Source organism: Coptis chinensis, chromosome 6 (assembly GCF_015680905.1).
Source record: "Coptis chinensis isolate HL-2020 chromosome 6, ASM1568090v1, whole genome shotgun sequence".
NCBI classification, from domain to species: domain Eukaryota; kingdom Viridiplantae; phylum Streptophyta; class Magnoliopsida; order Ranunculales; family Ranunculaceae; genus Coptis; species Coptis chinensis.
Window position 1 is genome coordinate 3,781,790 of NC_141461.1, and position 11,472 is coordinate 3,793,261.

Consider the following 11,472-nt stretch of genomic DNA (forward strand, 5'->3'; position numbering starts at 1 on the left):
CTAAGGACTCATAAACATGAGTTCAATTATGCAATGCTCATGCTACTGATTGTACTGAGTGAGTGGTACAATTGGGTAATACAGAAAGCAAAGAAACTGTATTTACCAGTATTAGTCCTTGGGTTCTCCAACTAGTTCGAAACTTCCTCCTCACTCGGACGCGATCCTCATTCTTAGTCGAATTATGTAATCACAAGCAATAAGCCAGAAAGGCTGAAAGGCTGAAAGGATTCATCATTCATGTGCTGTGAGCCTGTAATGTCGCTCTTTGGAGTCTTTCAAGTATTTCTTTGGTTGCTGTATAAGTTGACAGTAGGCATGTGGACATGACTACTCGTGAAAAATCAGCATGCCATCGGCACAACAATTAACATATTCTGTCATTAGGCTTTGTCGCTTTGATACATGATATCATTTAAAACTGTTCTTTATGTTAAGAGATACATATGGTGGTTAGCTTGTTAAGTTAAAGAGATTGAGTGTGTAGAAGAAGAAGAAGAAAGGATAAGGCACAAGAAGAAGATAGGGTTTAGAGTCTATTTACCCTAACCTACAATACATATATTTATACTAGAGATGGAATAACCTAAATAGCAACAAGCTAAATAAGGTACGGTCTCACACTTATAGAATGTGTGAGACCGACACTACATACTTCAACACCCCCCTTCAAGCTGGAGTATAGATATCGCTCATGCCCAGCTTGTTACCAATATAACTTAGAACTGGACGAATCACTGATTTGGTGAAGATATTAGCTAACTGATCTCGAGAAGCCACATAAGGAGTACTTATCTCCTTTGCTTCAACCTTATGTCTGACATAATGACAATCTACCTCTATGTGCTTAGTTCTCTCATGAAATACTGGATTAGAAGCAATATGAATGGCTGCTTGATTGTCATAATGAAGAGGGATCCAGATTGAACCTTGAAACCTAACTCATGTAGCGACATTCACGAATCCACATTAACTTCACGGTCCCTTGAGCCATAGCTCTATACTCAGCCTCGCACTAGACTTTGACACAACTTGTTTGCTTTTTACTCTTCCATGTCACCAAATTTCCACAAAGGAAAGTACAATACCCAGTGGTGGAACGTCTATCAAACCGATCTGCATAATCAAAGATCCGAATATCCAACAACATCAAAATTTCCATTAGAACGATAGACCAATCCACGACTAGGAGAACCTTTCAAATACCTCAAAATACGAATAACTGCCTAGTAGTGAGGAATCCGTGGTGCATGCATATACTTAGATACTACACTGACTGCAAAGGAGATATCGGGGTGAGTAATAGTAGCATAGATCAGCTTTCCCACCAATCTACGGTATCCCTCAATATCGGCATACATCTCTCCAACATCCGACTGGAGTTTGTCGTTCGAATCCATAGGAGTCTCTCACCGGCGAGCTCTAAATTACTGTCTCACCGGCGAGGTCTAATACATACTTTCTCTGTGAGAGATGAATTTCACTAGGGAACCTGGTAACTTCAATGCCTAAGAAATACTTCAGTTCTCCTAGATCTTTGGTCTCGAACTGTCTTGAGAGATTGACTTTAAGTCGATCAATACCCTCGTTTGTCGGGACACGTGACAATGATATCATCAACATACACAACTAAGACAATAATCCCTTGCTGGGTCTTTCGGTAAAACACGGAATAATCATATTCACACCTAGTCATTCCATTAGCCATCAAAACTTGACTAAACTTTGCAAACCAAGCTCTAGGAGACTGCTTGAGCCTATAAAGAGACTTCTTTAATCGACAGACTTTCCCCCCTTGAGCAACAAAACTAGGAGGTTGAACCATATAGATTTCCTCCAGAAGATCACCATGTAAAAAGGCATTCTTAACATCCAACTGAAACAGAGGCCAGTGATGATGAACGACAAGAGAAATCACAATACGCACAGATGTGAGCTTTGCAACCGGAGAAAACGTCTCGGAGTAATCAATACCATATGTCTGGGTAAAGCCTTTTGCAACCAGACGAGCCTTTAAACGAGAAATAGTACCATCCGAATTATGCTTAATAGTGAAAACCTACTTATAAGCAAGCGCTTTCTTCCCGAGGAAGGAAGATCCGTAAGAACCAAGTGTCATTAGAATACAAGGCACTCAACTCCTCGTCCATTGCTTACTTCCGGCCCGGGATGAGATAGAGCATTCTGTAGTTAGGCGGAATGACGTAGACAACAACAAGGACGTAAAAAAGACTTGGTGGATGGTGGTAAGTGATCGGTGGAAACATACTTAGAAATAGAATCTTGAGCATACTTACTAGGAAGACACATAATTGGCGGTGGGCGTTCAAGTTTTTGAGTGCAATCGAACATCAAGGTCGGATGGAATGGCAATAGGATCCACAGAACCACGATGGGAAGAGGTGAGGCAGCGGAGCAATTGAACTTCGGCCTCAAACTCTGGAATGGCAAACCGGAAGATGCTGCCGGCCAGCCCATCTGGAAGGCTATCAATTGGGCAGGTCGCCTCGATCGCCTGGAACTCGACCATCAAGGGAGAGCGAGGTCGCACTGGAAGGCTATCAGTGGACGCAGGTAGCGTTCGATCGCCTGGAACTCGACCATCAAGGGAGCGCAGGTCGCGCTCTGGAAGGCTATCAATAGGTGCAGGTAGCGCTCCTTCTTCACTCGCTCCCTCATTTTCACCAAGATCATATCCAGCACCACCAGATGGCATAACACAATCCTCAAATGGTTCAGAGGACATCTTCCCTTCTGAAGAGTAAAACGAGACATCTTCAAAAAAGGTAACATCAGCACAGACAAATGATTTGCACAGATGAGGACTATAACACTTGTACCCTTTCTGTGTACGTGAATACCCAAGGAAAACATACTTAATAGCACGAGAGTCTAACTTATCACGACCTGGCTTAAGATTATGAACAAGCGGGACACAACCAAAAATCCGAGGGGAAGATGGAAAGAAGATTGACCAGGGAAAAGAAGCGAGTGTGGTGTTTTGCCTCCTAATCTTGAAGAGGGCATACGATTAATCAAGTATGTGGCGATGGGGACTGCCTCACAATAATAAAACTTTGGGAGATTTGTTTGAAACATTAAGCATCGGGCTGACTTCAAGAATGGGTCTATTCTTTTCTCAGCAACCCCATTTTGTTGAGGTGTATCCACACAGGAGGTTTGATGTGTAATGCCATGGTCATCTAAAAAACTCTGGAATATTGTAGAGGTATAGTCTTTGGCATTATCAGTTCGAAAAATATGCATGTGTGTAGAATACCGATTAGTAATCTCAACATAGAATTTTTGAAAAACAGAGAATACTTGAGAACGATTTTCCATAATATAGACCTAACAAACACGAGAAAAATCATCTATAAATGTAATAAAATACTTGGCTCCAAAAAGGCCAGTGGTTCTACAAGGACCCCAGACATTTGAATGGACTAATTGAAAAGGAGCACTAGAACACTTATTTAACCTATTTTTGTAAGTAGCACGACGATGTTTAGCTAACTCACAAACCTCACAACCTAAAGACTGAATACTATAAGAAATACTGGGAACTAAACTTCGCAAACTAGCCAGAGGAATATGACCAAGACGTCTATGCCACTGAACAAGAGAGACTGAGACTGTAAGAGCCTGCTTCTAGTGAGAGTGCCCATAATCATCTTGAAAGTAATAGATGCCCCCGTGCTCATACCCCCCACCAACTAATGTCTTTGTCTGTAGATCCTGAAACACAACATGAGTGGAAGAAAACATGACATTACATTGAAGAGATTGGGTGAGACGATGAGCGCACAATAGATTAAAGGGAAATTTCGAATACGCAAGACTGAGACAAGTGATATATTACGAGTTAACTGAATAGTACCCCGACCAAGAATATTAGCCTTAGCCCCATTTGCTAATGTGACATATGATGGTGTGTGAGTATCTGCAAGACTAGAAAACAACAGGGGATTACGTCGTCATATGATCGAAGCTCCCGAGTCAATAACCCAAGAGTTGTTACCACTTGTATGAAGACATATTTTACCTGAATTGGTTAGGGTCGCAGATGGGGTAGTCGGACAAACTTCGATGAACCGGGAATAGCTTGTATCTACTTCATCGGGGCTGCAAAGTTTTCTTGAACTTCGTTGAAAATCAGTCACTTTTGATCAACCATCGCGTGGCATTGTTGGCTTTGTGCAAAGGTGGGGCGTCTGTTATATCCCAACAAAATCAGCATTATGATTTGTGCGCCCACAATGCTCACAAGGCTCAAAAGCGCCAATAATACCGACCACGGCCACTCCTTGGGTGCGACCACCCCCACCGCCACGCCTCCTCTCCTCTACCTCCCCTCGCCATTACCACGACCGGAAGAGGGGTTGTTATTACTGCTTGGAGGGATCAATAAGGCCGCACTATCATTGTGCCATGGGGGAGGTGCGTGAGTCTGAGACAAGCGAGAGTAAGCCTCGCAGGCAGTAGGGAGCTTAGATTCAAATTTTGAACTTGGGCTTTCACATTAGCAAACTTCGGGGCGTAGCCGGATAGGAATTTGGAGACTCGAAATTCCTCTCTTTGTTTCTTCAACTGATTTATGTCTGTAGTAAGTGGGTGATATATATTCAGTTCTTCCCACTTGCTACGAAGAGAATTGTAATATTCAGAAATAGACATATCTCCTTGAGTGAGATCAAAGATGTTCTCATACAACTGAAAGATACGAGAAGTATTATGAGATTGAGAGTATGATTCTTGTAGATACTCCTAAATCTCCTTCGAGGTTTTAAAAAACCGCACAGTATTACAAACATCTTTCTCCATAGTATTCCACAGGAAATTCTTAACCAAGGCGTCATCTTTTGTCCAGGTTGTCTTTCCTTTATCATTTGGGGGATCTGTCAGATGATTTTCCTTACCTTTTCCAATAAGATAAACAGTAACTGCCTCTGCCCATTGAAGGTAATTGGCAACACCCTCCAATTTGACAGAGGTCATACCAAGAGAGAAAACAGGCGTGATTACGAATTCATCGGATTTTGGAACAACATCAATCATTGTAAAGAGAAGAAAAACTCACTTGATGAAAAGAATCTTAAAGCAGTAAAAGCTGCGAGACCGGATGTCTCCTCTTTATCAATACCAAGAGATTGCGGAAGCGAAACAATACTAAGACACCAACTAATACTAAAACTGGAACCTTGAAACTGAGGATCTCTCTCCTAGCATTCTCTAAACTGAGGATCTCTCTCCTAGCATTCTCTAAACAGAGTCAGCTCCGATACCATGTTCTTTATGCTAGGAGATACATATGGTGGTTAGCTTGTTAGGTTAAAGGGATTGAGTGTGTAGAAGAAGAAGAAGAAAGGATGGAGGCACAAGAAGAAAGTAGGGTTTAGAGTCTATTTACCCTAACCTACAATACATATATTTATATTAGAGATGGAATAACCTAAATAGCAACAAGCTAAATAAGGTACGGTCTCACACTTATAGAATGTGTGAGACCGAAACTACATACCTCAACAGAAACAGACCAGAAAATAATTTTCAATAGTACCAATTTTATTGAAAAACAGATATGAACATTAATAAGTGTTATAATACTGAATTCAAATAAGGAAAAGGTCATCGTGTCTCATTCCGTAATGATAGAAGCTCTTGCACTACAATCTTCATTGTTGGCTGCTCTGTCGATACCTTGGACATTTACTTGCAATCCAGCAAACGACTGTAATTTCAGCCATATTCCTTTCCTCTAGTATACATTCATCTAGAATCTCAAAAACGTTCTGCCTGTCCATATATGACTGGAAATGCATGTTGGGAGATTTCACTAGAAGGTCACACCTCAATCTAGCTACTTTCTATCCCAAATGATTTCAACTTGGAGATCACACCAAGGAAATCACCCACCCAAGACTTTGGTAGTTATCACAACAACCTCAACCAAGCAAAACCACTACAATATCATCACAATTCATAGCAACAATAATAATGGAAGTAACAATGCAAAGAGACACAAAGATTTAGGTGGTTCGGTAAATGTTACCTACATCCACACACAAGAGCCGAGTTTCCTTTATAACAAAGATTGGAGAGTTTACAAGAGATCAAGAATCAATAAGAAGAGGCCTCACTCAAACCCTAGCTCAACAGAGCTCCCACAATACCCTAGAAATGAATCTCTCAAAGTTGTACTTCAAAACCCTAATCTATTTCCTTTATATAGGTGTACATAGACAAAGGGGAAGTAAATGGGCTTGGGCCGCAGTCGAGCTTGCTGGGCTGGCGCGCCATGATGCTGGCCATTCATCATAAAGCCGAGCGAGCTGCGAGGCAGGTAGGAAGGCGGCGCCCTCTTCAATAAAATTTTGGAAGCGAGTGCGCTTTAGGGTGTATGGCTTCTTCTTTTAGGCATCAGGCCATTGTTGCGAGCGCCGGCGCCCATGGATGGGCGGTCGCGGTCGCTTCTTCATCGATGCGGGGTGAGTGTGGTATCACGGACAACCGAGCAAAGCTCGACGGTTCCACCAACCTAACAATCTCCCACTTGGAACGCCGAGATTCTTCATGCACATCACATCTCAATTGTAACAACTCAATCCAAATCCAAAAACTAAAGAAACACTTTCGGCTCATTCATCATGGTCTTCAAGCAAGAAGACCACCGGTTGAACACAACTTCAACTTCTCGATAGGCACGGCCTCGTCAACATATCCGCCGGATTCTCACTCCCTTGGATCTTCTCAAGTGCCAAAACCTCATCCTCCAAGCCAGATCGGATAAAATGATACCGAGGAGACCAATGTGTTTGGTCCTAGAATGAAAAAGCGGAATTCTTGGCAAGATGTATAGCACTCGACTATCAGCGTGTAACACACTTCTCTCTTGCTTCATCCCAAGCTCTTCCATCAATCCCGTAACGGATCATCTCTTTGCTTGCCCTCGTAGCGGCCACATACTCGCCTTACGTGGTAGACAAAGCAACAATCTTCCTCAGAATCGAGAAATCCAACTTCGCTGCAAGGTAGCACCTCTTGTAAAGACATAACCGGTAGTGCTTCTTTGCGATCTACCTCACCGCAAAGTCGGCATCCACATACCCTTGCGGGTTCACAACACCCTTCCATAACATAGGCATTTTCTCGTAGTACCTCTCGGATATCTCAATATCCACTTCACGGCTTCCCAATGTTGCTTGCCGAGGGATTAGACATAAAAAATCGACGGCTCTCCTTGCTTGGGCTATATCCGGACGTGTGCAAACCATGGCATACATAAGACTTCCAATGGCGGTATGGTACCTTAGCCATGAAGTTTCTTTCCTCAACGATCTTGGGAGAGTGTTCTTGGACAACTTGAAGTGGATTTGCCAAAGGTGTGCAAACTGGTTTCGCACTACCCATACTGAACCTCTTCAATACCTTCTCAATATACTCAGCCTGAGACAACTCCAGAATACCTTTCTGCCTATCTCTTCTGATCCTCATCCCTAGAATCTGTTTCGCTGCACCCAAATCCTTCATAGAGAACTCACTTGCTAACTTCTCTTTCAATCTCCCAATTTCTGACATATCAGAACTCGCTACTAACATATCATCAACATATAGCAACAGGATGATGTAGCTGGAGTCGAACCTCTTGAAGTAGCAACAATGGTCGGGCCACAGACTTATAGTAGCCATTTCCTTGCATGAAGTTATCAAACTTCTGTGCTTTACTAGGGGTTTGTTTCAAACCATACAAGCTCTTTTCGAGCCTGCATACCATATTCTCTTTACCCTTCTTGATGAAACCCTCCGGTTCTTTGCATATAAATTTCCTCAACTAGGTCACCATGGAGGAAGGCGGTTTTAACATCCAACCGCTTTCAAGATACAAATCTTCGGCTGCAACAATACTTTCAACACCGACCCGAATAGTATTGGTTTCACCGGCGGGAGAATATCTGCGTGAAGTCAATGCACGCTTTCTGCTGAAAGCCCTTGACTACTAGCCTTGCCTTGTATCTCACGGGAACCATCATGTTCCTCTTTGACTCTATACACCCATTTGTTACGTAGAGCCTTCTTGCCCCGTGGGTAGTTTGGCTAACTCCCCGTGCCACGGGAGATGAGGGACTTCATCTCATCTTGCATAGCAAGCTCCCACTTGCTTGCATCACTCACCTCAATGCTTCATCATAGCATTGAGGGCTCGCCACCATCGATGAAAGTAGCAAGTAATTCACATAGGTGGAGGGCGGATATCTAGAACTCGGTACATGTGGCCTGGATGTCTTCCTTGGGGCACGAGGTGGAGATGGACTCTGTGGTGTAGTATCCTCATTATTCTCTGAGTCACTACTACTGTCATCCTCTGACTGTGGGGCTCCCACTATATACCGACTTACATCAAAGTCTTCCACTCAACATACTGCGTGCGCTCTGCGTACCCGATTCCTTGGTTTGTGCTTCATCTCTGTCCTTGTACATCACCTTTTCATTAAACACAACATCTCTACTACGAATGATTTTCCGATTTTGATCATCCCAAAAGCGATACCCAAAATCATCACCGCCATAGCCGATGAAGGTGCACTTTAGTGACTTAGCATCAAGCTTGCTTCTAGCTTGGTCACTAATGTGAACATAGGACACACAACCAAACACCTTCAAATGGGAAAGGTTCACATCCTTCCGGGCTCCACACTTCCCTCCGGAATCTTAAAATCCAAAGGCAGCGATGGTCCTCTATTGATCGGGTAAGCTTTTGTGCTAACACTTTCTGCCAGTAACTGCTTGGGCAAGCTGCTGTGTAATGCATACACCTAGCTCTCTCTGTCGATGTTCTATTCATCCGCTCGCGCAACCCCATTCTGGCTGAGGTGTCCCCGGCAAAGTCTTTTCCATCTTGATGCCATTGTCGACAAGACTTTTAAAACCTGAATCCTCATACTCTCCACCGTTGTCGGATCTCACTTCTTTACTTTCAAGCTTGTCTCATTCTCAACCATGGCCTTCCAAGTCTTGAACACTTCAAATACTTCCGACTTGTGTCTCAAGAAATAGACCCACACCTTCCCTAGTATGGTCATCAATGAAAGTCACAAAATATGACTTTCCGCCAAGTGAAGAGACATTATCGGCCCCCGGACATCGTATGTATCAACTCAAGCCTTCTAGCTTTGGTCGACCCATTCTCTCGAAAACTCACCCGCTACGCTTTCCAAATACACGGTTCTCCACAGAAGTCAATTTCGGTCATTTGTAACTTTGGGAGTTTACGGAAGAGTGAAGGATTTTCATTCCTTTCTCACTCATGTGACCAAGTCTGCGGTGCCAAACATTGGATCCTCTTTGCCATGTACCCACAAAGAATCGACTCACAACCATGTGCAGTCATGTAGAAGTACCATCTTTCTTACCATTTGCAACAATCAATGAACCGCCGAGACCTTCCAAGTATCACCCGGTAAAAGGCGTAACAAATCCTTCACTTGCCAATTGCCCCCACGAAATCAAATTCTTCCTCAAATCCGGAACATGTCCGACGTCCCTCAATAACCATGGCGAGCCATTCATCTTGATATGCCATCACCACCCTTGCCGACAATGTCACAAGGTTGGTCATCACCGAAAAGACCGTTCAAGGTCACCGCCGATTGTAGTTCTCAAAGGAACTCTCGATGTGAGGTAGCATGGAAAGATCGCCAGGAATCAAGTACCCAAGACTCCTTCTTGTGCTCCATGAACATATCAAAGCGTCATCTACCATCTCAACAACATTAGCTTCTTGATTCTTTTTCTTGTTCTTATTAATGTTGTTGTTGTTTCTTGGTGCCGGGCAATTGGGGCTATAGTGGCGGGCCTACCACAATTATTATAGCACACCACTTCACTTATGTCTCGAGGTTTGTGTTCAACGCTTTGCAATTGGGAGGCTTGAGATTTCGATCTCCCCTCCACTTTTCTTACTACGACTCTGTTAGACTTTCTTCCCCTACTTTCGATTGCTTTCAATGCCGACCACGAAGTTGATCCGAAGATGACGGACAATCCTGTCTCGGATTTCCTCGGTTAGTACCATACTAACAACATGCTCAAACTTCAACTTGGTCATTCCCTTTAGAGCCACTAATAGCCGCCATATAGTAAGCCTTCCAACTTGGAGGCAATTGTCCAAGTATCGCCAAAGCTAGCACCTCATCACTAAATGTAATCTCAACCGACTCAATTGGTCCTTAGTTTGGTTGAATTCATTTAGGTGATCCTGAAGGAGGTCCCTCCAACATTTTCATACTAAACGGCTTGGTGATCAAATAGACTTTGTTTGCGGCGGAGGGTTGTTCATACATCGTAGTAAGTGCCTCCATGAGAGACTTAGCCGTCTTCTCGGTTTAATATTGAAGGCTACCGACTTCGAAAAGACTCAAGCCGGATTGTGGCCAAGGCCTTTCTATCTTGCAAATCCCATTTATCTTGTGGAATCTCCTCGGGCTTCTCACTTATCAATGTTTCCATCAAATCCTTCCGATAGAGAACATCCTCGATTTGCATCTTCCAATAGCGAAGTTTGTTCCAGTCAAACTTCTATCTTGTAGCTTTCCTTTTCGGTCGTCATAACTTCATGAATCAAAACCTACGATTGGAGAACCTCTCGAGAGGAATTTCCTCAAACACCTCAGTAGCTCGACCATCCCTATGCTCGATACCACTTGTTGGGAGATTTCACTAGAAGGTCACACCTCAATCTAGCTACTTTCTATCCCAAATGATTTCAACTTGGAGATCACACCAAGGAAATCACCCACCCAAGACTTTGGTAGTTATCACAACAACCTCAACCAAGCAAAACCACTACAATATCATCACAATTCATAGCAACAATAATAATGGAAGTAACAATGCAAAGAGACACAAAGATTTAGGTGGTTCGGTAAATGTTACCTACATCCACACACAAGAGCCGAGTTTCCTTTATAACAAAGATTGGAGAGTTTACAAGAGATCAAGAATCAATAAGAAGAGGCCTCACTCAAACCCTAGCTCAACGAGCTCCCACAATACCTAGAAATGAATCTCTCAAAGTTGTACTTCAAAACCCTAATCTATTTCCTTTATATAGGTGTACATAGACAAAGGGAAAAAAATGGGCTTGGGCCGCAATTCACGGAGCTTGGCTGGCATAGGTATAGTGCTGGCGCCTTCATTAAAGGCTGGAGCCTTGAAAAGCGGCTTCTTAGGTGAAATGGCGCCCTCTTCAATAAAGCTGGAGCTGAGCGCGGCGCTTAGGTGAGTGGCCCTCTTCAATAGTTTTTGGATTGAGTCGCGGCGCTTAGGTGGCCTTGGCGCTTCTTCTTCTTTAGGCATCAGCGGCTGCTGTTGCTTGGGGCGGCCCATGGACGGGCCGGTCGCATCCTCTTCATCGCATACCAGGGTGAGTGTGGTATACGGACAACCGGAGCAAAGCTCGACGGTTCCACCAAC